Here is a 26,524-nt window from a genome sequence, read left to right as displayed (position 1 = left end):
CCTTTCCCCCCAGGAAGGGATCCAGGTCAGGAACCATCCGCTTACTTATTGAGTGGCACACTTAATACAATATTGATTTTGGCATGTGTAATGAAACCATAAAATAAAAAGGCATTCCTCCAAAGTAAATACATAAAACCAATAGGAGGCTCGAGCCTGGGCAAGTGCGCTGGAAGAGTAAAACGGAATGGAAAAATCAATGAGTAATAACAGTAACTATTCAAGCCATTATGAACTGAAACTTTATTGGGCCGGACAGGAGAGGTAGCGAAGCTTCTGACATGATTATGACATTATCACTATGATGCAAGGAGAAAGGATTTCATCAATATTCTCAGAGAGCCCACATCAAACTCGGAATCCTTAGGAACGGGATTTTCGAACAATCCTGTCAAATCTTTCATTTTCGATCTGGTTACTGAACTTCTAACACCTTTATCTGTTGACTTCAATGTCTGCACTCCTCCTCCTCCTCTTCCTCGTCCCATGCTATTGCTGGCATCTCTGGCGGTGAAGCGCTAAACAAGCAGAGGCAGACATCTTAATTGCCACCTACAGAAATTGTACATCATTATTTTTTAACCAAGTAGCTTCATTATTTTTATACAAAGTTGCAAACGTTGAAACGGATAAGATGGGATGCAATCTTTTTAACCCCATGGTATATTCAATTCAATTCACTTGTTTTCTCTCCCATACTGACTGCTGGGTGGCTGCCCCATGCATCCACTGCCTTTTCATTGCAGACGTTATTTCTACCTGGAAATAATATGTGAAACATAGGTTTAAAAACAGGTAGTATTAGGATGAAAAGTAAGAAGGACCGGTGTATAATAACTTTGAGATGAATTCCCAGCTGAAGGCAAGCTCTGTGTTATTTGCGCAACTAATTTTTGTCCTTTTATAAGTTGAAAAAAATGGACTTGCATTTGCTTTTTTTCCCCCTTTTTTTAAATTCTGAAAATTCAAGAGACTCCCGCTTTGTCTGGGTTGTCATCGGGGTCAGCTGGGAGTTTTGCGGGGCTTATTGTAGGGGGCCTCTTATCTTGTCCGGCGTGGCATCTCCTCTTCCAATGACGCAGCATCATGTCGCCATGTGACATTGCGGCGCCATGACAATGAGACGCTGCAGGAGGCGATGCTGCTGGACAACGTAAGAGACAGTTACATAGGCCCCGCGCTCTCCCTTGACAATAATTGTTGTGGGGAAGAGCGCAGGGCCTCGGTGCCCGTGGGGCTCGGTGCGTTGGCACCGATGTCCCTGCCAGTTACTGTATCATTTATGTTAAGCAAAACTCACGTTACACTTTTTGTACAGAAATCCTCATTCCGAATCTTGCATGATAACTACACAAAAACATCTCGCCTTCTAACGATGGAATCTGAATGCGTAAAAACTCCTCTGTTAATTAGTGGAAGTTAGACTTATTGAGTAGCTAAGAAATGTACTGACTTCCTGACAAACCCTTAGAACAGCCAACAATAGCCAGTTACCAATTGGAAATCCTTTAAATTCCCCAATATAGTAACCTCTTTAAAAAAAAACACCACCACAGTACATCTCATCTTTATGAGAGATAATGAACACGACACAATACCAAGCAGAGTAGTTTGCATTTGCTAAGTTACAATATACCATAACCAACAGGCCATTTGAGCTAGAGATCAATTCAAATGTATCACAATACAAGACATGAATGGACAATTAAGCCCTGCTCGTATTTTAATTAAAACAGACTTTCATTACCGATGAACAAGTAATCTTCCTGGAATATATGCTTCTTTGTCGCATGAGCCAATATTCTCTCTCTGAGACTATCGACCCCGGGATATTGATTTTCAATTTTTTTTCCCTCTCCTTCCTTTTCATCTCCTTCCAAGATAATCACCGATATTCAGAATCCAGGCAGTGAGTAGGGGCTGCGAAGAAAGGGTTGAACTCTTCAGCGATAGAACTTAGTACAACCTAAGCTAAGGAGGGAAAGACAAGGGGTCATGAACTAGTGCTTGTTTCGCAGTGATCCGAACTGCCTCACTGTTTGTATCTCATTGCGCATAATATGATAGTTGGAGACAGACCAAAGCACTTATCTTAATGAGTATATTTGGTGTGGGTGCCCCATAATTCAGTTTCATTTCGATTGGGGATTGTAAAATAAAGAAGGGCCAGGAATAAAAAAGAAACAACTAATAGGCAATTAGAAGAAGAAAAAACCTGATTGGCTCTGAGTAGTTTATTTGAGTGAACATCGTCACATCACTTTCAATCTGCAGACTTTGGGGCCCATCCCTTTGTTGTCCCTGTGTGTCAGTTTAACAACGGGTAATTGGATAGCAATAAGATACATATCCCTCTTACCCTCTGAAGAGCATCAATGCCCCATCTGGGTTTCTTAACATCTGATGGATCATTGTAACTCACTGTGGTATTAAAAGATTAGGATACAGAGTTGCAAGTTTCCAGTTTGTTGCAGAAGGAGCGGAGCAGCTGGGGAAGGATTGCGGAGTGTATAAAGAGGCAGTCCCGCACTGCGGACAATTACACGTAAAAATGTTTTGTTTTTTAACTTTATTGTGATAATCAATTTCCTTAGAAGGATGTCACCGCCCTTAAAAGTGATTATTCATTCATTTGTTTCTTGTATAAAATGTTTCTGTTTTCTTCGGACCTGCTGAATTCTCACCCTATCTGGTAATTATTGGGCTTGTAAATAATCCGTTATTTCTTGCTGCCATCATTAATCAAAACAAAACAGCAAATGGAAAAAAGTCTGGATCAACGATTTGCATGGAGGTACAAAAGTTTAAAAACATCAAAAGAGATTGGGTAAAGATTGTAAAAACATTCCAAAGCAGTGGGTTATTGTGGAGACATTAGAAGTTTAAAGTTTAAAAAAAAATCTTTGCAACAATGGTGTTAATTACCTATATTTAAACTCATTAAAAATGCGACTGACATGAGCCTTACGGAAGCTGGTCCCTTTAATAGCATTCATACTGTATCATACTAAGACCCAGATCCACAGAACACCTTGTTTAGTGCTAACGGGGATCCTCTAAGCTTCCCAAATTAGGCGTTAAGGCCGGTCTTATTGATAGCTTTAACGACCATTGGTGATAATGAAATGCAAAAGGGGTGTGGAAAATCTCAACGCTTTTCCACAGTGGGCCGTTAACGTTAGCGCAGAACTTAGCACTTCTTTTTTTAGGTTATAGCTAAACCTGGAGATATACTGTACGGGGCTCGCAGGGTCTATCGCCGGGTCATGGCAAACGTGTTGGGCGTGTCCAGGGTGCTGATTTAGCCGGACTTTTACTTTTTATATTGTTTTGGACTGGGAACCAAAAATATCACCAAAAACCTATGTTAGCAATTTTGATAACGGCCGTTATGAATCTGGAGTTAACGGAGCTCTGAGGATTTGGGCCGAAGTGGGCTGAACATTAAACTGTGACCATGAGGGTTGGGGAACTATGACACAGAAAGCTATATTGAATTGAATGGGAGTTTCTATCACATTTAAATAAACCCCTAAGTCAGGGGTGCTCAACTCCGGTCCCCAAGACCCCCCAACAGGTCAGATTTTATGGATATCCCTGATTAAGTGTATAGTGATTTAAAGTGAATTAAGGCGCAAACAACTCAGATTATGTGAACAATTATAAGTGCAACTAATTAGTGCAATATACCATATGTGCCAAATAATATTCAAGTAAATTATAACCCTGCTCAAACTCTCTGGTGGGACCTGTTTCACGGGTTCCAATAAGTCTGATTTGATCTTATACAATCCAGGAGGAGCATATATGGGAAATAAGAAAGAAGAAAATAGTGCAAATTTAAGTGCAGATGTATTAACAATGGATGAGATATTGATAGAAGTCTTGGCTCTATGGTGTTCCTACTTACAAGATGATAGAGATAAAAAAGCCTCTTGCAGTTTGGGCTGCAACCCCCGTGATGATAATGGTGTGTGGTTCTCCCTCCAGGCTTTTACCCTCAGTAGGGCGGAACGGTATGCAAAGGAATGGGAAAAGCACTACATAGCGCGATCATGTGGGTAATGTACTTTATATAAAAAACAAATATAAAATGTGCACTTACAATGTGCTAGATAAAATCAGGCATGTTACACAAACTTAGTGTGTTGTGGATTAGTCACCGCTCTCACCGCCTTCCCCTGGATCATCCAAGTGTCCTCTGTCTGCAGTGTTAAGTCGCAGCTTCCCTGTCAGCTTTGCATCCCGGTAGGCGTCTGACGTCACGGCTCTGAGGTGCGGCAAGAACTACGGGTCCTCCACTGGTTCAAGAATCTTCACTCAACGCGTTTCGCCCAGCCCACAATTTGTGACTGCTTCCGGCTTCGTCAGGAGTGTGGATTCTTGTGTGTCCATGTGTCTTATATACCTTATTTAATTACTTAATTTAAAACAGTACTAAAGCACCTGTGTGCAGTATAATCGGGCAAGGCTGAACTCATCAATATACACATATTTACAGAGTTGTAACCGAGAGATAACATCAATATTAATACAATGTATAACTAACATTATGAAACATCATCAGTAGTACTCCTGAATCTCTAAATTTGATGATGTTTCATAATGTTAGTTATACATTGTATTAATATTGATGTTATCTCTCGGTTACAACTCTGTAAATATGTGTATATTGATGAGTTCAGCCTTGCCCGATTATACTGCACACAGGTGCTTTAGTACTGTTTTAAATTAAGTAATTAAATAAGGTATATAAGACACATGGACACACAAGAATCCACACTCCTGACGAAGCCGGAAGCAGTCACAAATTGTGGGCTGGGCGAAACGCGTTGAGTGAAGATTCTTGAACCAGTGGAGGACCCGTAGTTCTTGCCGCACCTCAGAGCCGTGACGTCAGACGCCTACCGGGATGCAAAGCTGACAGGGAAGCTGCGACTTAACACTGCAGACGGAGGACACTTGGATGATCCAGGGGAAGGCGGTGAGAGCGGTGACTGATCCACAACACACTAAGTTTGTGTAACATGCCTGATTTTATCTAGCACATTGTAAGTGCACATTTTATATTTGTTTTTTATATAAAGTACATTACCCACATGATCGCGCTATGTAGTGCTTTTCCTATTCCTTTGCATACCGTTCCGCCCTACTGAGGGTAAAAGCCTGGAGGGAGAATCACACACCATCATCATCACGGGGGTTGCAGCCCAAACTGCAAGAGGCTTTTTTATCTCTATCATCTTGTAAGTAGGAACACCATAGAGCCAAGACTTCTATCCATATCTCACCCATTGTTAATACACCTGCACTTAAATTTGCACTATTTTCTTCTTTCTTATTTCCCATATATGCTCCTCCTGGATTGTATGAGATCATATCCCTGATTAAGCACAGGGGGCTCAATCACAGGCTCGAAGACTGAAGCAGGGATATTCGGAAAACCTGACCTTTTGGGGGATCTTGAGGACCGAAGTGGAGAACCCCTGCCCTAAGTCTTCATTCATTAGACAGAAGAGGTGTCTAAGTTGTAACGTCATAACCTTTGGATTTGGTGACTCTCATTGTCAGATCCTAGTGCCTTTGGGCAAGTCACTTTAGCTCCCTGTGTTTTAGCCACCAACATTAGATTTCAAGCTCTACTAACTTAAAGCAGCAGTCCAAGCTGCTGTTTTTCCCCTTTAATATGTAAAAGAACACACAATGATAAGTAATTAGCTAAGTTGCCGATCGATCCGTTCTCCTGTGATCGATCGGCGAATATTTGGCTCGGGGGTTCAGTAAATGGCTGTCAGTGCAGCAGAAGAGAACCAAATATGCAAAGTTCTGTGTGGAACATAATGAGACCAGGCAGTCACTAGATACAATCGGTGCACTGCTAGACAGAGGGCAGGGCTCAAAAAGGGGTGTGCCAGAGCCTGTTTCAGAAGAAGAAGGGGATGTGACTTTGTAAATGGTTGCTATAGAAACAAAAAATGCTGGTTACATTATAATACATTAAAAAGGTCATTCAGAAATTTAAAAAAAATGCTACCAGTATTTTCTCATAGTACAGAACTGATTTATTAAAAACACACATATTCAGGATATTGCTTGGTCTGCAGCTTTGATGCCATAAATTGCATGAAATGTTCTGCGTACTGTCTCGGGACCACATGAGACTATACATCTCAATGTATCTATCTTGCCCCAAAACATTTGATATAAATATTAGAAACTAATATTGTTATCCAAAGGTTTGAACAGATGCACACGCTGCTATTTAGGTAGTCAGCTAGTGCTTTGGACTTCTGTGTGGATTGGGTTTTAGCTAATTACTTTCATCGAAGTCTAATTACAAAGCTGAGGGAATATGTGTTTTCTTGAAATCAAATAAGCAATGGAGCAAATCAAATTTCATTTAGTTTCTGAGGGACCTGGGCATTTTTTAGCAAGTGATGATAAACACGAAGAGTGTGTTAAGTGTTCTCTGAACTGAGACTAACTGTTCATTGAATGGGTAGACCTAAAACCTGTGAACTGGGAGGTGCACTAGACTCGTATTATACAGCACTTGGCAATCGTGTAGAACAGTGCACAATGTCCAGACATCCATTCTTCTATACAATAATGTATTTGCTTTACACATACAGAATGCATGATTTTGTAGCACTTGGTGGACCAATATTTAGTGGCAAAACAATACAATGGGGGTTCTGTATAAAGGGAGCCAGTAGACATTTTTGGAGTTAAGTTGAGACATAGACAGGCATTTGTATCCCTTTGGGTTTTGGAAGATTGGTGGCATCACTCAACCACGTCATCGCTTCGGATAGCGACCACGTGGTCACGGGTAGATCTCCATTTTCACTCTGATTGAGCGATGAACATAATACACCCCCATCACCCTAGTAAATGAGCATTAATAGCATGAAATACCCATTATATCATATGATTACTACACTACCATGGGGATTGCATTCACCGCACCATTGGAGATGTGAAAACAATCTCCTCCTACAAAATGATCATTAATAGCGTAGGATAGTCTGGGGGCCCTACTCTTCTCAGTGTTCATTAATGGTCTTACCACAGCTTGTAAGGAAGCCTCAATACACATGTATGCAGATGACACAATCCTATATGCACACAGCCATAGCCTCTCCGACCTTGAACACATACTTCAATCTGACTTTTTGACACTCGAAAACTGGATTTCCCAAAACAAACTGTTTTTAAACACTGACAAGACTGTAACAATGGTATTTGGGACCAAGACTAAATTTGTAAAGCTTCCAGTGACTGAGCTCCTGATTCGAACCAAAGCTAACACCACCCTAACACCTGTCACTAGTTTTAAATACCTGGGCTTATGGTTTGACTCCCACTTAACATTCGGGATGCACATTGATACCCTGACAACCAAGACCTATGCCAAACTAGGGGTACTTTACAGGAACAAATCCTCCCTAAGTCTCCTGGTCAGAAAGCGTATTGCACAGCAGATGCTAATGCCAATTATTGACTATGGAGACATAGTATATGGCTCGACTCCTCAAACCCACCTTAGCAAACTTGACACCCTCTACAATTCAATTTGTCGTTTTGTTCTCCAATGCAACTACAACACACATCACTGCGAAATGCTCAAAGAACTAGATTGGTCAACACTAGAGTCTAGGCGCAAAGTTCACCTTTCCTGTCTTGCCTTTAAATTCTTCATGGGCAAGCTACCCAACTACCTGAACAAGCTCCTCACCCCTACCACCTGCAGCACTTATCACCTGAGATCAGACTCCAAAAGACTATTCATGGTCCCAAGGCTCAACAAAGTATCCGGACGTTCCTCCTTCTCCTTCCGTGCACCCCAAAACTGGAACAACCTACCAGAGACTGTCACATCCACCACCAGTTTAAGTTCTTTCAAATCTAAGGCTGTCTCACATTTTAACCTGGTCTGTAACTGTTTCATACGCTCATAATATACATTTTCTTTAACTGTACACGCAATGTCTTGTATATAATGTATACCCTGTTCATTTATGTAACTGTACTTGTAACCATGTACTATTTGTTTTACTCTGTGCCCAGGACATACTTGAAAACGAGCGGTAACTCTCAATGTATTACTTCCTGGTAAAATATTTTATAAATAAATAAATAATACACGGTATGTCATAAGAGTACTGCACTTTCATTGGGACTGCGTTCAGCGCATTGAAGCGGCGAATATAATCTGCCCACCCCAGAAAACGAGCAGTACCCTGTATGTGTTACAGCAGTACCCTGTATGTATGTGCATGCCGGGGACATGCATGGTGTGTCATAGGGAACTCAAAGGGTTAACATTGCGATCCATTCTAGGACCAAAGTGTATAATGACAGTGACATATTTAAAGGGCAACTATCTGGGTGATTGATGCAGTTAAATAAACTAAATAGTAAAACACTACAAGTATTTTTAAATCATTTTTGAACTTTGATTTGATTCTCACAGGCTGCTCCATTTTCTGTGATGTCACTGCGTGTTGAATAAAGCTGCGCTTATAGTGCCGGCGCCAGCGACGCGACGGTGACGTCACGCTGTGGTCGCTGGAAAAATCAAATTGACTTCCAGCGATCGCTACTAAGCCGTCGCGTCACTTCTACTATAAGCGCACGCAACGGCGGCAATACTTTTGTTTTGTTGCAACGTCACGTCGCTGTCGCCGGCACTATAAGCGCAGCCTAAGGCTGCGAGTGCAATGCAGCGATGCAGTCTTTGAGTACCTTTATTGAAACAAATGACCTAAGCTGCCAATCGATTTTGTTCTCTTGTGATCAATCAGCAAAATCCTGCTTCCCAGGGTTCACTAAATGGCTGCCTTTCAGTTTCATTACATTTTTCAGTCAGTGTAACTCAGCAGCTACAATGTATTCTTGTATTACTAAGGTAACATTATCTAGTGTTACAGTTTGCAGCTCTAACTGCTGGAAATATTGGCAACAAATGATCATAAACAGGAAAGTGTTGCAAATATCTTGCACTGCTTGGTGGGCTAAACCCTGCTATAGAAATCAGAGGACGCTCAGTATAATAAAACTCATGAAAAATGGCATTAAGAGTTGAATAATAAAAAAAATCATAATTATTATCTAATACTACAGGACTGATTTATTAAAAAAAAACAAAAAACACGTACCGAAGAATATTGCATGAATTGTTCCTGTTTAAAAAAAAATACGTGCCTTGCATTTCGTATCATTGATCCAACCACTACAAATGTATTTATGAACATCTTCAAAGCCTATTCTGTTTTATTCCCCCCCGTGGACTGAAAATATAGTTTTTATGACTATAAATATCATTGTCTCTGCAGATGTAACTAAGAGCTTGTGAATTCTTGAAAGGTCAGGTTCATTAACATCTGTGCAGAACGCGATGTCAGTCCCGCACCATTCTCTCGGTAACTATTCTTTTGAGGAGTAGAAGGGGATATAAAGGCTGGGGCGCTGAAAGCACAGAAGAAACAGAACAGATAAAAATGCAAGACGTTTAAGTGTCAGATAACCCAGGGGGCTCAACTCCAGTTCTCAAACCCCACCAACAGGTCAAGTTTCCAGCATATCCCAGCTTCAGCACAGGTGGCTCAATCAAAGGACTGGAGTTGAGCACCCCTGAGATAAGATAAGGCAAGAATCTCATAGTTATCAAGAGGTGTATTGCCCTATAACCATCTAGTGATGTCTACAGTATGTTGTTTTGGATCAGTGCATTCAACCACATCAGAATTCTGCCTAGGCTTACTGTACAGTGCAAAAGCCACCATGCTAATGAGTGATATTTTTTTCCCGGTTGAGATGTATTCTTCTTGCCATCTTTAAGACATACCACATTTCATTAATCCATAGCAGTAATACAGAAGATAGTGCTTGTTTCTATAAATCAATATTAGGCTCAAAAATTAGGGCATATGCTGTGTATGAACCATCTCTGCTCAAAGCAACTAATACCAACTCGGAAAATACCAGATTAATACCAGGTAAAATATTATACAGGTTGTTATGTGCCCACAGCTCTTAGCACAAGCAGGGAGTATTTTCTTTATAAATATGAACCGGCTGTCCACCTGTTGGTAAGGTGTAAGTGACTAAGGCAGTTTTTATTTCTCTAATAGGGGATGTATTATCTATTTAAAAAGTAGTCAGACCTGTAAGTGAATTTGGGAAGGATTGGTCAGGAAAAGGAATTTTCGTTATTAGGATTAGGTATAAATGGCGAAAGTTGTTATTTATTCCTATATCTGGGAATCAGAAGTTATATTTGTCCCTTAAGCTACTGACAAAGATACAAAGCGTTGAGGTGTCTTATGTAACGTTGGGGAAAAACTCTCTGCACAAAGTGTATGTACCCAAAACATTTTCTAATCAACGTTTTAGTGCTAGCCTGAAAATGACTTGGTCAGTCAGTGCTTTTAGAGAACAGTGCTGAAAACCACAAGGATAATCCGCCTCCATGCGACTTCCAGGTGAATGCAGAATAATGATACCTGCTACACACCATAAATAAAATCAGTAATACAGTTACGGGGCTCCTGTGATCAGGGCTGGCCTGTGAGTAATCCAGTATATATGGTAAGAAAAAGCAACACAGGGCACTGCAGATTTTCTAATCTATTTATTAAGCCAAACAGCTTTGCGACGTTTCAACCTACATAGGTCTTTCTCAAGTGCCACTTGTCACTGGAGAAAGATCTATGTAGGTCGAAACGTCGCACAGCTATTTGGCTTAATAAGTAGATTAGTAAATCCGTGGTGCCCTGTGTTGCTTTTTCTTCACTTCCAGGTAAATGGCACATCAATTTAGCCATCTATATAACAGGGAATATGCATGTAGAAAACGAAACAATTTCTTATGCCAGAACGAAACCAGCAAATGAACCTTTCTCTAAATATAAAGCCAATAGTAAATGGCTTAGCTTTGTTCTGTTCTTTCTTCCCATGAAGATGTGTTTTCCTTGCTTAAACCCATTTGCGATGAATTACAATCTATGTTACAGACTCTTTAGGCCCACTGAGGTTCCTACTGACTCTCTGATGAACAGACACCATATGAGCAGAGCTGAGTGAGTCTGGCTGGAAGCCAAGCTCTTTCTCTAGCTATAAAACTTAAAACTGCAACAGCCCTGCGTTAGGTCCCAGTGCAGGTCTCATGCCTTCTGGCCATTGCTGGCAATTGATTTTTTCCCCTTCTGACTTTGTTTGAATTAAATCTATGATGTAACAGACAGGTTTCTTGTCCACAATTTTCCCGGACAGTTTTTTATTTCAAGTACTGTGAAATAATATATTGATCATGAAATTTCATTCTTGAAAACAGTGGTTCTCAAACTGTGTTCTCTTGAACAACGGAGGTCCCCAATGGCCCGATGATATGTTCCAATTGCTAGTATAATAATATATAACAGGCAGTGTTGGTGTGCAAATACTGCATTTCTGGGGCATTACATTATGACTATATGGATGCATGACACAGTCCTCCAGCAGTGGAATTAATAAATGCCTGTGAAAATGCCCGCATTGTTAAAGCTATCTCAATAAAAATATAAATTACTGCAAACATGCACAGGGGTAAGTAATACGGAACAGATTTAGGGAAGTCTATTATTGTGTAACCATTATGCGCCATCAGTGCCTATGGTCCTCGCGCTCATCCAAGTCCTGAGCCAGTACAAACAGAAGAGAATGACAAAATATCAGGGCCCTGCGCAGTCTGAGTTTCCGTACTGAAATCCACTAATTTGACCGGGAAGTGTTTGGATTATTACTTTTTGGTTTGAAAATACAGTTTAATATTGCTATAGAATTTTTAACCTGGGGACACATAGAGATACTAAAGAAAGCAGCAGTGTGTGCGTTTAAATAGATCCAGCCTCCCACTCCGGATACTGCCAGATCTCCCGTCTCCCTCTTGCTTCCAAACTACAAGAATATCTTATATACAAATGCATGTTAGTTGCTCTGTCTGCTATCTCACTCCTTAACACACTGCAGTATGGATTCTGTCTTAACCACCCCACTGAGCCTTTCCTAGAGAAATATACTTTTAATGGCAAAATCGAAGAGGCAGTTCTCATTATTCATTCTACTTGATGTCTCTGCCATCTTTGACCTTGTAGATCATGCCGTTCTCCTCCAAACACCCCAATTTATAGGTCTCTCTTACTATCACAGCTCTCTCTTGGCTCACCTCCTATCAGTCTAACTGTTCCTTCAGTTTTTCCTTTGCTGGTACCTCCTCCTCTCAACTTCTATTTTCTGTTGACGTCCCACAGGGTTCTGTACTTAGACCTCTCCTCTTCTCCCTTTATACCTCCTCGCTGGTGAACTAATCAACTTCTTTGGTTTACATTATCACCTTTACCAGACCTCTCTGTCTCCCTCTAGAACGGTGTCTTTTTGCTATATCCTCCTGAATGTTCTACCTATACCTCCAACTCTGTATGGCCAAGGCAGAACTTTTCATCTTCTCACCCACCAATTCTATTCTACACCAACATTCATTATACACATAGATGATCCACTATAGCTGCAATACCCAAAAACTGATGCCTTGGAGTCACCCTCCATTTCTCCCTGTCCTTTATCCCACACATACACTACTGTCCCTCACCAAATTGTACCGCTTCCACCTCTGCAGTACTGCCAGAAGCCACACCTTTCTCACGCAGGAGACCACCAAGATGCTAATCCACTCCCTCATAATATCCAACAGTGACTTCTTCAATCTGCTCCTAGTTGGTCTTCCTCTCTATGCCTCCTTTAGCCCATTCTACTCTAAATGCTGTGAGATGGTGCCAGACTTCTTTTCTGAGACACTGCCCTTCCTTGGCCCTCCGTCTATGTAAGCCCCTACACTGGCTACCGATATCACTTAGAATCCATGTAAGGTTCTAGTCCTAGATACAAGATTTTCCACACGGCTCCTACATGTGTCTAGGAAATCATCACCAAATATTCCCTTTCCCCCGGGCTGTGCCAGCCTAAGGAATTCCCTACCCCCACAACCAGACTCTCCCCAACTGTTTAGACATTTAAGAATGACCTTAAAAGTCACTTCTTCAAGATGCATTCTCCAACTGAAATCACCAATCCTCTACCTCCTCATATCTACCATAATGCTGATCATCTGCTGTAAAACTATGAGCATCATAGCTGCTTGATTTACAGCAAGAAGGTCTCCGAATATATATTATAACCATATATTTCCACCCTAGCTTCCATTCCAGTGTAATGTTGACATTTTATTGTTATCACTTTCTGACTCCATTGTTTTGCGATGCAAAATATGTTTTGGACGATATTAATAAATGGTAATAGGGTGTCAGTTAATGATTTCAATATTCACATGTCCTGTATGTAGGCATCTGAGTATTGGAGCTGCAGTTAAGGAAAGCTTAATGGAGATGTAAGGTGCTATACTTTATTTTGACACTTGCAATGTGAGCTACATTACAAAGAAGAAAACCCTAGTGCAGCACGGTGAGGATCACGGGGTGGAGGAAGATTGCCTGTTATTTGGTTAATGTTTGATTAATATGCTTTGCTTTCGGAAGTTGAACATTTACCTTGGGATATTAAGAAAATGCAAATTTGGCTCAAACGTGTTTTGTGCTGAGCATTAAAAACAGCCTCCTTGTTTAAAAACAGCAGTTCTTATTAGCAAGCTTTATTACAGTAGCAATAAAGTGAAGCTTATACCCAGGTTAAACATTCCCTACAGTTTGACTCCTCATTTAAGACACATTTTGATCGCTTTTAAAGTTAAACAATTTCTGTGGCTGCTGAAAAGATGTGTGATGCGGCAGGCGAAACGCTTATAGGGGTCAATGGTAACATGGACACTAAGCAAAACGTGACACTTAGTGCTCATTTGCATGTCATTACCCAGAATTTCTTGCTGCAGTGGAAGCATTTTTATGCAAAGAGATAATGGGGAAAGGCAGGGTTGCAGACCTGTCTGAGACGTGAATGTGCTCAAAATATGGTATTTTTATTTGCTGTACGCTGTGCGGTGGAGGTTTTGGGCACTTTTTCTACTCACCATAACTTTGTGTCTGGAAAAAGCAATTGGAAGAGAGGATGGAACGCATTGGCAGTGCTTCTAATGACATTGCACTCAGGATATACAACACACTCTAAGGATATTTGCAACCATCTTAAACTTTTACAGTGCAGGGTGGGGGGGGGAGTCGTGTTATCTCTGTGGCGATGGACCATCCAACACTTTTGCATCACGTGATCACTCTTCGAAAATGATCACGTGATGCGATTTCTATTCCACCCATCGGACTAAGGGGGTTATTTATTAAGGACTTCCAGCAACAAAACTGGGTTAAAGTCAGAGCAGAAGAATGACACCAGATTAACCCTTTGCGTGCTGATATTGTTTGTACAGTGCTGAAGAAATGTCGCAGGTTTTGGCACTAGCGATGTTCAAGCCGCAATAACTTGATGAACATGGGGAACTAATACCATCTTTTGGCTTTCAGTATCATCTTTATGCTGATGACACCCAAATCTATCTCTCATCCCCTGACCTCTGCCCCCTCTCTCCTGTCCCATGTCTCTAACTGTCTCTCTGCAATCTCCTCCTGGATGTGTCACTGATACCTGAAACTAAACATGTCCAGAACAGAATTAATACTCTTTCCCCCTTCTACTGCCACCACTACACCAACACTCTCCCTCACTGTCAATAACACCACATTCTCCTCAACACATCAAGCCTGCAGTCTAGGGGTAATCCTTACCTGATCTCTCCTTCATTTCTCACATTCAGTCCCTCGCAAAGTCCTGCCGTCTCCACCTACGAAATATCACCAAGATACGCCCTTTTCTCACTCATGATGCAACTAAAATCCTAATCCACTCACTCATCATGTCCCGTTGTCCTTCTCTCCCAATCCATCCAAAATGCTGCTGCTAGACTCCGCATATCCCTACACTGGCTTGCAATAGCCTCTAGAATTAAATGTAAGACCTCAGTAATGACTTACCAAGGTTTATGACACCCCCCCCCTTTTATCTCAGCCCTCATCCACAAATACATACCCACATGCCCCCTACGTTCTGCCCATGACATCTGCCTTTCCTCGAACTTTATTACCTCCTCTCACTCCCGTCTGCAAGACGTCTCCCGTGCTGCCCCCTCTCTCTGGAATTCCCTACCACGCACCATCAGACTCCCCCCCAGCTTTCAGATGTTTAAAACCTCCCTGAAAACTCACCTTTCTGAGGAAGCCTATTCACCATACCTCTAACATCCAACTCCCCCTCCCCCTCCAACCCATTAGGACCAGCTGTGTGGCTGGACCAATCTCCCCCCTATGTAACATCCCCCCCAGCTTTAATGGCTTCAGCTGTCAGACTGGGCCATACTCTTACCTGAGCCATACCTTATCCTACAATGAGCAGCCACCTTACCTTCATGTTTAATCATCGTCCCTCCTTCTCACTAGACTATACGCTATCACGGCAGGGCCCTCATTACCTCTGTGTATCTGCATGTGCATGTCTGTCCTCACCTGTATGTAACTGTTAATGTTTTTATAATATACATAACTCCCTCCCCTCCCCCCCCCCATTGTACTGCACGGCGGAATAGGTTGGCGCTTCACAAATAAATGATGATAATAATAATAATAATAATAATAATAATAATAATAATAATGATAATAATAATAATAATAATAATAATAATAATAATAATGATAATATTCTTAATATAAACCTAGAGAAATATATGCTTTATTATTCCCCAGAGCCTGCAGATTATAATTGTAACCGTTATCTATCGGTATTTTCTCGCATATTACTAATATTTTAGTGCAAATGCTTTTGTTTAACATTGAATAAAGTCACGTGAATATGAACGTGTGTGAATCCTTCATTCAATGTTTCACTGACACAATCTATCGGCCAAATGTATCAAGGCAAAATCGGTGCAATTGTGGGACACAACCTGTGCTCCATATGTATCAAACAATAACATCTCACTGACATCAATAGGATTTCTTTCTTTGTTACATACAGTGCAATTGTTTTGCCCTGGAATTGCCCCACTTTTGCATTGTTACATTTGCCTCTATACAGTATGTCATTATGATCACTGCCCTTAGAGCTGCCAGAACATCTACGCGTATAATTAGTAAAGCAGCGCTTTTATTACAATGCATTCAGCTCGGCATGAACACTTTACCATATATGATATTTTATTGATGCATATACTTTGTAAAAATCGGATTTACTAGGTTCTTCTCCCAGGGGAGATTCTAAAACTGTGCAAGGCCTTCCCATAGGCAGCCATATTAAATGTCTATGGGTAAAAACACTATACCCCAGTAAAACTGTGGGATTTTGTGGGGGCAAACCCCTCCCGATATTAATAGAAGGGAACCCCCCCCCCCCCCCCCCCGCGCCCCATTCCAAGTCTGGGTGAGTATAACTCAGTCCAAACTAGCCTGGATCTTAGAAACAGTAATTTATAAACCACGTGAGCCACAAACAAACACCAGGGAATTGTGGGGTTTCAGGGGGAATCCCTGACCGAATATCTACAGGCTGAGGTGTCCCTTTTAAGCTTCAAAAGGAGGTAAGCCTCTACAACAGGGGTGGCCAACTCCAGTCCTCAAACGCCACCAACAGGACAGGTTTTCAAGATGCCCCTGCTTCAGCACAGGTAGCTCAATCAGTGGCTGAGTCATTATGGTTGAGCCACCTGTGCTGCAGCAGGGATATCCTGTTGTCGGCCCTCGAGGACTGCAGTTGGCCACTCCTGCTCTACAACCTTTCAAAATGTTGAGAGATGCTGCTGCTAAGGATGGTCTCCCCTGTTATGACATAACTGTTGCATCATGCAACACCACTGCGGGACTATGAGGTCACTAACTATTACATCATCCAGCACTGGAGGGGTTAATGAGAGATACAACTCTTTCACTGGGATTCTTCTGTTTGATAAACGTAGTGCTGTTCTTGCACTGGGTTTAACCCCCGTTCTGCAGCCCGGAGGTTTTAGTAAATAACCCCCTAAAATACTTTCTTCATTTCAAGTGTCAGCAATAAATCCATGGAGAAGGTATTCTCAACTCTGCGGATCCCAGGTGGGTGCCTTCGTGACACTTTCACCGCGCTGCATTCCAAAACGCACTTAAATGCCGTTGTTCTCTGTACCGGGGACTCTGAAATGCCGGCTGCGGTCTCACCTCTCTATCAGGAAATCAACTTCCCTGCCAGCCTGGGGGCAGAACAACGGGAAGGGAAGGCATCTGGGCCTTGTTCACTAAGTAGTGGAAAGCAGTAAGGCACCTTTGCACATGCCCCCGGCACTCAAGGGGTTACCTACAGCAGGGGTGCGCAAACTGGGGGCATGAGATTTTTCAGGGGGGGGTCGCGGCGGTTGAGGAGACCGAGTGCTCTTCCCCAAGGCATTTAAATTAAATGCGGGGGGATCGCGGGAGGCCTCTACAACTTCACTTACCATGTCTCTGGTGACGCATCGCCATGGCACCGCCGCAGGGTCATGTGACATCACGTTGCCATGGCAACGTGACATCGCGTGACCCCCGCGGCATCATTTGACGCCGGAGACATGGTAAGGAGGGGGGCGTGAGCAGGGGGGAATGTTGGTGCACCCCTTACCTACAGTATTCTATTACTACATGGCTCAAATATGAGTGAAAGTAATCCTACAATGGACAGCCTTGGCGCTTGACACAGCTACCCACCAAAAAGATGAGGCGGTAGTAATTTGGGGGAATGTGACAAGGCGATCCTTAGCATATGCTTCTAAAAATGAATGCACCCACAACGCAATGTTTTACAGCAAGCGACTTTAGTTCATGAACAAATTCATCATCCCGAATGTCCAGGACAGAGACTTTATTTTTAATTTTCCAGACGAGGAGGCTCTCCACTCCATCTCTGCTAATATCAGTTAGGCCTCACATCTCGCATGTTGCTCGCTTTCAGTACAGTGCAATATTTAGTGCATAATGTGAGACCGTGTTGATGGGCAAAGTGTTATGTGAAACCTGATTTGAAATCAATCAGGGTAATTGCGGAATACTGGGAAATTAATAGCAAATGTTGAATATTACTGTCTATTTGATGGCGTGGAAGGATTAATCTGTGTGTTTGGCAGTCTTGACGATACACTGATCTATCATACTGTTCATTAACGGCTTGGCTGGAGGTTTAGGCTAATAGACTGTGGTTATGCGGGAGACTTGCACGTAAATTGCAAAATACAGTGGCAGCTTCTCCAGTTTAGAGATGAAAACTGCAGTATTACCAAGCTGACTCCATATAATAGGGACATTTTGACCCAGTCCAGGGATGTCGCCTACCTTATGACCTTTATCAACGCAGAATAACGCTGTAAATAACTCGTGCATTCAGGAGCTATCGCGAGGACTCGCAGTAACGATAACGATAACTTATTTATTTATAAAATATTTTACCAGGAAGTAATACATTGAGAGTTACCTCTCGTTTTCATGTACTGTCCCGGCCAGCGTTATTCTAAAGCTTGCCGGGATAAATGCGGGTCTTTTCTCCGATTTGAACGGAGTTTCCCGCGCGGCGGCGGCCGCTTCAACAGATAAGCGCTAATGGCGCTTATCATTAAAAGCGCCCGCTGCGCGGGAAAAAAAAACCTGCGGAGAAAGTCGCATGAGACTTAAGGCGGCCGCCACTGTATGTCCTGGGCACAGAGTTAAGACAAATAATACATGGTTACAAATACAGTTACATAAATGAACAGGGTATACATTATATACAACACATTGCTTGCACAGTTAAAGAAAATATACATTATGGGCGAATGAAACAGTTACAGACCAGATTAAAATGTGAGACAGCCTTAGATTTGAAAGAACTTAGACTGGTGGTGGATGTGAGGGTCTCCGGTAGGTTGTTCCAGTTTTGGGGTGCACGGTAAGAGGAGGAGGAACAGCCGGATACTTTGTTGAGCCTTGGGACCATGAACAGTCATTGCATGCTGGTAACGGGAGTAATAATGCTGGCGACATTCTGTGGCTCGCTGCTCAGTGCATTCTGCTTCTCATTATCCTTTATTTCTACAGAAAATAAATGTGGATCAAGGAAGCCAGATTGGGTTTACGGTTCCATGTTGAGTCATGGCTGGCAGTGGTGGGCTTGTCTCAAAGGGCCACTATGAAAATCAGAGCAGAGGGCACGAGTAGCAAAAGAGCTGGGAATTGTAGAGACAAGGCACTCACAATAATATTTGTAGAGATCCTTCTAGGTGCATCTAGTGTCCAGTGTCAGCAAAGCAGCACAAACTGCTCCAATATAAGCTAGGTGAGAATGTACTCTCAACGTTTCGGCTCCCAACGGAACCTTTATCAAGAGTTCCTGATCCGGTGCTCTTGATAAAGGTTCGGTGGTGGGGGGAGGATTCTTCAGAGCTGAACCCCTGTATGTTTATCTCCAGAAACCTCCTGGTTCTAGATGTACTTACTGGTTTAGGCGCCGGTGTTCTCCCTGTTCACGTGTTCAATATGGCTGCCAAACCTCTCTAGTCTGGCGAGCCAATAAGAATCCGCAATGTTATCTGTTGCAGCTTCCTATTGGACAGCTGTTTCAATATCCAGGGGGAACCAGAGAAACTAAATCAGCAAGTGTCTTGGAAACCAGGGGGAGAGGAGATGGTACCTGGTCCCTGGAGGCAAAACTAATGCAGATGAGCTCCGAATGGATGTCTCCTGGGGTCCAACACTGTAAAAAAGATATGTATTTAAAGTGGGATTGCTGCTTTTTTGTTCTTTTCCTGGTTCCATATTAAAATGATGGAAGAGTAAATAAAGCACAAGGTTCATTCGGATGTTAGCCCCTTTACTGCTGGAGTGTCCCGCAACACATTACAATGGCAGAAGAGCGGTCCAAATGGACACAAGCATTCACTTCTATGGCTTATTTGGAGTGGGAGGGTGGGGGGGGGGGGGGGTAAAGAAGTCAATCAATGTTTATACTTCAACTCCAGAGGGTATAATGCATGGCTGAAGGGGTTTAATATCATTGTTTTTCAGGGACACATTTAAGCAGAATAGAAAATGCTTGCTCAGATGCACTTACTCGCTGTCAGCTATACACGTGTCCCGAGCACCCTAATCAATCGTACCCTAAGCAAAGCAAAATTAAAATGTATAGTGCCATGGGCCTGGCAGCGCCAAAGTGCCACTGGACCTTCAGCATGTCCACCCCACATCTGATGGAAAGGTAAGTTGAGGAGCTCCACCAACTGCTCTGGTCAGCCCGGTAACTTCCCTAGCAAACAAGCATTTTTGCCATGACATACCTGGTATGTTAACAGGGCCTCCAGCATGCCACAGAAATAGCCGTGACGCTTATACACAGTCGTACTGTCTTTGTACGTCTGTCACCCAGTATACCACATAGATTGTACGGTCTTATAGGAACTCCCTTGCCATGTTGTCATCCACTCACATACGTGTACCCTGTGGTACCTCTGAGATTTTATGTTCAATAGCTAAAGGTTTTACACGTTTTTCTCACCGCCTACCCTTGACCTGCATTTATCACCCCCTGTTTTATATGGTGAAGAGCTGCCCATATAAATGAATGCCGTAAAAATAAAGCGCCAAAGCAAAACGGCCATCGGGATTGCGGCTAAACCAGTGGATGTAACTTGCTGGGCAGAGCGACTTGTCTGCTGAACGTAACTAATTGGTTTAATTGTGGAGCTGTTGTATTTGTTTCTTCCTGGCACTACGGTACGTCTTGGCACCATTACTGTAGACTATAAATAAGCAATAGGGTCACTGAATTCGTCAACACATCTCAATAGGCAACAGTTGAGAGAATTGTTGTTGAGAAGTGGAAATAAAGATTAGATTTAGCATCCTGTCCCTATGTTAATGATCTGTAGTGTTTCAGATGGAAGCAGCACCAGTGCCAAAATGTTGTCCGGAAACAAGGACTAGCCCAAAGCAGCGGTGGCCAACTCCAGTCCTCAAGGGCCACTAACAGGTAGGGGTATCAGGATATCCCTCCTTCAGCACAGGTGGCACAGTCATTAATTGAGCCACCTGTGCTGAAGCAGGGTTATCCTAAAACCATGATCTGTTGGTGGCCCTTGAGGACTGAAGTTGGCCACCGCTGATACCAGCATAGTTCTTGGTAGACAAGTGAGAGGCTTGACATTTGAAATTGTGAATTCATCTCTTCCCTCTGAGCATAGTTGTGATTAAGGGAGCTAAAATGAATAGTTTCGACTGGCAGGTAACTATAACTGTTGAGAAATATTTGATAGAAAACAAATTATTCTTGATTGGCTCACTGGCAAAGGGTGTTACCTATGACCATGTTTTCCCCAAGAATGCCACAACCAATCAATTGAAATATTTTTGGAACTGTAGGTTAAACAGTGCTTGTGACACTCCCCATAAATCTCCCTAAAGGATTTTTAAAAAACTATCTAAATATTTACTCACTGGCACCACGGTTTTAAATATGGCCTACTCCCCAGAGAAGGATCAGTTTTATTGAAAAATGTAATCTGTGTTTAAAATACCAAGAAAGGCCTACATATAAATAAATGAGTCAATTGAATAAAATAGTTACGTTGAATCATGACTTGTTCATCTGCGAGCTGCCATGTTTCCGTGTTCTGCATCTCTCTGCTGTCGAACTGTCACTTCTTATGATGTCATTTGTGACTGTGCCTGTGACAGGAACTGTTGGGTAACGGCACGAAGGAACGAGATATTAACATGAAGATTTCCTTTGAGACCTGAGCAGTGTCCCCAGTGTTAGAAGTCTTTCTGCTGCGAGATCATTCCGATACATTGCATCTTCCTGTTATCTAGGGAGGGTTGCACTGTAAATTACATTGATGCCAGTATCATATAAATGACATCACCAACATCTGCTGACTTCCTCCTCTTTTTTAAAACATTTAAAACGTCAAATCGCTTTAAATAAATAAATAAAGTTTGGTTTAAAACAATACTTCTATGAAGAAGATAACACACACTGTTTAATGTCTGTCTTCAATGTTCCACAAATAAATAGCCTGTAATCTTCCATGTCCGCGGCATTGGGTCTGGGTCAGTGATGATTTTTCTTGGCAAGCTCCCCTTGCCGATTGGCGACAGTAGGAAAAATATTCTGTTATTGCAGCACTGGGCCTTCATTCTACAAAGATTTTCAATCACTTTCACTAGAGAATGCTATTAACCTTTAAAGCAGAATTAGATTTTTCACAGCACAGAAGTAATAACATTTTGCATTTTTTTTTTGACGCTGCAGTATTTTAAAATGAAAAATCAAATAGTTTATCTCTTTTTTTTACATTATTAATCCAAATGTGTGTATCTTGTTGCTTGCAAGATTGACATTATTTATTTAAATGATATTGCTTAGAAATACACGGAGATGAATGTCTTTTACATATGTCCCAGAATGCAACTTCAATCTGAGCAAAACATTCGGTTATAAACTTGAGTCAGGTAAAGTTCACCACTTGGTGACAATTGTGAATTTGTGGAAGAATCTCTTAATAAAAACTCAATTGTGTTGAACTCCAAGAATACAAAGGGATATTGAGACTAAACAAGAAAGTCACCCAATCTTCACCCATCTACACTCCAGTGCATTTGATAATACTCTGAGAATGTCACGGCTTTTGCTCATGTTATGAGGGAGATGACACTCACAGATGACCTGGAGCATGTCCTCAGAAGAGGAGGGCCCTCGTATTTCTTTGCCATCATTGGGCGCCAAGTCGCAGCCATGTAATCGCTACACAAGTGATCACATGATCTCCATCCCGGAATGTCACCTGGGTCCAGGGGTTTCTCCGGCACCCAGAGAACGAAGGCTCGTTAGTTATAATGTTTGTTCTAAGTTGATGATGATGCTATTATGAAAGCAGCCCTACCCATGAAAAAGACCAAGTCCAAACTACTGTCCAAGTTCAACATATTATTGTGTGATGGTTGAAGGGTGGACCCTTTAATGGCAGGCTACAGGTGTAGCAAGACTTACTGACTTCAGTGCCACTGCCACACGCGGGGTCATGTGATGCGTCGCCATGGCAACGCGTGTCAAGCGACGCCACGATCACATGATACTGCGCTTCCTTTGACGCCGGATGTTAGGTAAGTGGGGGGGGGGGGCGCGAGCACAGGGGCTGGCAGGCAAAGTTTGCGCACCCCTGCTATATACTACTAAGACGCTTCTCTATACTGGATAAGGGTTTAGCTCTATTCAACGGAATGGTTCTAAACTATCCTCCTACACAGAGAAGGGGCTTTACAGAAACAAGGACCTAAGCCACAAAAACAAACAGCAGCATACGCCTCAAGGGGCCCCATCCTCTCGCTGAACTCTCCTTATTTCCAATCAGAGAGAAGGAATTATACAGTGGCCGGCTAATTGGTTTTCACAGCCCAAGCGTAGCATCACAAAAGTACACTGTATCTCTCATTGATCTGCCCTTTTCGCAGCTTGTTGATTGTCCAGTGAATAGATGAACGTGATTCACAAAGGAAATCTGGACTAATGTGCACAAAAGAACTCAAAGACATCTTCGGGTTTGATCAAAGTCACTGCTATAAAAGATGTCGTGGCCCTAATATGAGACACTGATCTCTTGAGGTTGGGGAACCCAGCCTGTGATCCAGCGCCAGATTAATGCGACCTTGGGCTTTTTCTACTTGAGACCGAGTTACTAAAGAATTAAACGTTATCCCCGTGTGTGCTAAATGAGCTAGAATCTACTCCGTAAAACAACAGACTACTAACAAATGGCCCCCAGCAGTGGGGCCTGGTCAGTTGATAGCAGGTTTGGCTGGCCCCCAGCATTGGGGCCTGGTCAGTTGATAGCAGGTTTGGCTGGCCCCCAGCAGTGGGGCCTGGTCAGTTGATGGCAGGTTTGGCTGGCCCCCAGCAGCGGGCCTGGTCAGTTGATAGCAGGTTTGGCTAGCCCCCAGCAGTGGGGCCTGGTCAGTTGATAGCAGGTTTGGCTGGCCCCCAGCAGTGGGGCCTGGTCAGTTGATGGCAGGTTTGGCTGGCCCTCAGCAGCGGGCCTGGTCAGTTGATAGCAGGTTTGACTGGCCCCCAGCAGTGGGGCCTGGTCAGTTGATGGCAGGTTTGGCTGGCCCCCAGCAGCGGGGCCTGGTCAGTTGATAGCAGGTTTGGCTGGCCCCCAGCAGTGGTGCCTGGTCAGTTGATAGCAGGTTTGGCTGGCCCCCAGCAGTGGGGCCTGGTCAGTTGATGGCAGGTTTGGCTGGCCCCCAGCAGTAGGGCCTGGTCAGTTGATAGCAGGTTTGGCTGGCCCCCAGCAGCGGGGCCTGGTCAGTTGATAGCAGGGTTGGCTGGCCCTCAGCAGTAGGGCCTGGTCAGTTGATAGCAGGTTTGGCTGGCCCCCCGCAGTAGGGCCTGGTCAGTTGATGGCAGGTTTGGCTGGCACCCAGCATTGGGGCCTGGTCAGTTGATAGCAGGTTTGGCTGGCCCCAGCAGTGGGCCTGGTCAGTTGATAGCAGGTTTGGCTGGCACCCAGCAGTGGGGCCTGGTCAGTTGATAGCAGGTTTGGCTGGCCCCAGCAGTGGGCCTGGTCAGTTGATAGCAGGTTTGGCTGGCACCCAGCAGTGGGGCCTGGTCAGTTGATGGCAGGTTTGGCTGGCCCCCAGCAGTAGGGCCTGGTCAGTTGATAGCAGGTTTGGCTGGCCCCCAGCAGTGGGGCCTGGTCAGTTGATGGCAGGTTTTGCTGGCCCCCAGCATTGGGGCCTGGTCAGTTGATAGCAGGTTTGGCTGGCCCCCAGCAGCGGGCCTGGTCAGTTGATAGCAGGTTTGGCTGGCCCCAGCAGTGGGCCTGGTCAGTTGATAGCAGGTTTGGCTGGCACCCAGAAGTGGGGCCTGGTCAGTTGATAGCAGGTTTGGCTGGCCCCAGCAGTGGGCCTGGTCAGTTGATAGCAGGTTTGGCTGGCACCCAGCAGTGGGGCCTGGTCAGTTGATGGCAGGTCTGGCTGGCCCCCAGCAGTAGGGCCTGGTCAGTTGATAGCAGGTTTGGCTGGCCCCCAGCAGAGCGTATAAATCTATTCTCCGTCACACTTTTTAACCCTTTCAATATAAAGGTTTAATAACTGTATTTCCTTGTGTCAGTCCCCAAAAAAAACACCCTTTTGCGGTTAACCCCTTGTTTTGCTATATAGTGCAGGGTTTACTTGCAGCCTGTGGGTTAAAATAATGCTATAATTACAAACTAAAAAGACGTTTACCCTTAAAGCAGCAATCCCCACAGACGCCTCAATCAGTTTGACTAATATAATGTTAGTATCTTGCCCCGTGAGCATGTTCTGTTCTTGTTTGAAAAATATATATGTTTTTTAGTGTTACAAATCATGATTTTCTCAGTCTCTAGCGTATGTGGTTTCCATGGTAAACTTTAGCCTGCACTGGGCTCTGGGGAGAGCTCCATTTTAACCTCCCGGACACTTATTTCAAACACGAATGTCTCCTGAAGAAAACATTCAATTTTAAATACAAAGAAGTGTTGGAAAGGGCACCTAGAGATCTCAATAAAATGCAAAAAAAGGACAATGCTGATCAGAGCGGACTGCTGGTTTTAATAGTAGTAATTCTGTGAGTGACACTGTTAATATTGTTAAGAGTAAAGTGGTATTTATACTGGGAGGCAATGGGTGTGATCATTTCCTAAACAAATTCTGTTTTAATCACTGTGTATCCCCTTTCCCCCTGTGTCAGGGTGACTACGTGTGCTACTATACCTGTGAGGCAAACAGGAAGCCTGATCCTCCGCCACTGGGGAGCATGGGGTGTATGTATATCTACTAAACAGCGCCTCCACCTGAGAAGGATCCTCCCATAGTAGGATTACCCCTCCCAAGACAATATGCCTAGTAATACACACAGAGTATGGGAAACAGTATTTACTGGGAGGTAATAACCAATGACATCAATAGGAAAAGCAATAGATATATATGTATACCAACCCGCGGAATATCCCCACAGTACTTTGGTGCAGGGGCACCAGTGTCCCACTGTCCAGACCCCAATGGCCTTTCCCACCCCCAAGTGTGAGACATGTGAATGTTGGTGCACTTATGCGGATACCTTCCTGGGCGCTCCAGCCCCTGGGTGTAGCTGAACAACAGTCAACGGGCAGTCTGCTCCAACGACGCCTTCCGCCTCCGCGTGGGGTGGTCTTGAGCCGGAGCGTCCCTCCATAGACAGTCTCTGAACGTAGGTGGTCTGATCCCAGACCACAAGTTACGTGTCACTGCGTGGCGTAGACACTGTGTCCCTGATCCTGCACAACACAGGAAAAATGGTCCCTAACTATGTGCTTCCATATGCAGCTGCAGGTGCCTAATGTGAGTCGGGGACTAACTCGGGCCTGCAGGGGAAAGCTGGCCTAAGTCCCAGGGCTACTGGCACCTGGGGCCCTATCTCCCTCTTCTGTATCCTGCTCCCAACTGACCAACTGCCCTAACTG

The 26,524-nt window shown here is 43.5% G+C and overlaps 1 protein-coding gene and 1 long non-coding RNA gene across 2 annotated transcripts in view; one reads left to right on the top strand and one right to left on the bottom strand.

The window, feature by feature from the left end:
* Positions 1-26,524, top strand: part of PLXNA4 (plexin A4) — a 796,616-nt gene that overhangs the window by 471,557 nt on the left and 298,535 nt on the right. The gene's annotated exons all lie outside the window — the stretch shown is intronic.
* On the bottom strand, positions 230-26,524 carry LOC142494821 (uncharacterized). The gene is made up of 3 exons (XR_012801586.1): positions 26,143-26,524; positions 1,748-1,920; positions 230-518 (listed from the first exon to the last, which is right to left on the bottom strand). It is a non-coding gene; the product is annotated as an uncharacterized LOC142494821 (long non-coding RNA).

Source organism: Ascaphus truei, chromosome 5 (genome assembly GCF_040206685.1).
Source record: "Ascaphus truei isolate aAscTru1 chromosome 5, aAscTru1.hap1, whole genome shotgun sequence".
In the NCBI taxonomy this organism is placed as follows: domain Eukaryota; kingdom Metazoa; phylum Chordata; class Amphibia; order Anura; family Ascaphidae; genus Ascaphus; species Ascaphus truei.
Note: the sequence above shows the minus strand (reverse complement) of the source record. Positions and strands in the feature narration are given on the sequence as shown.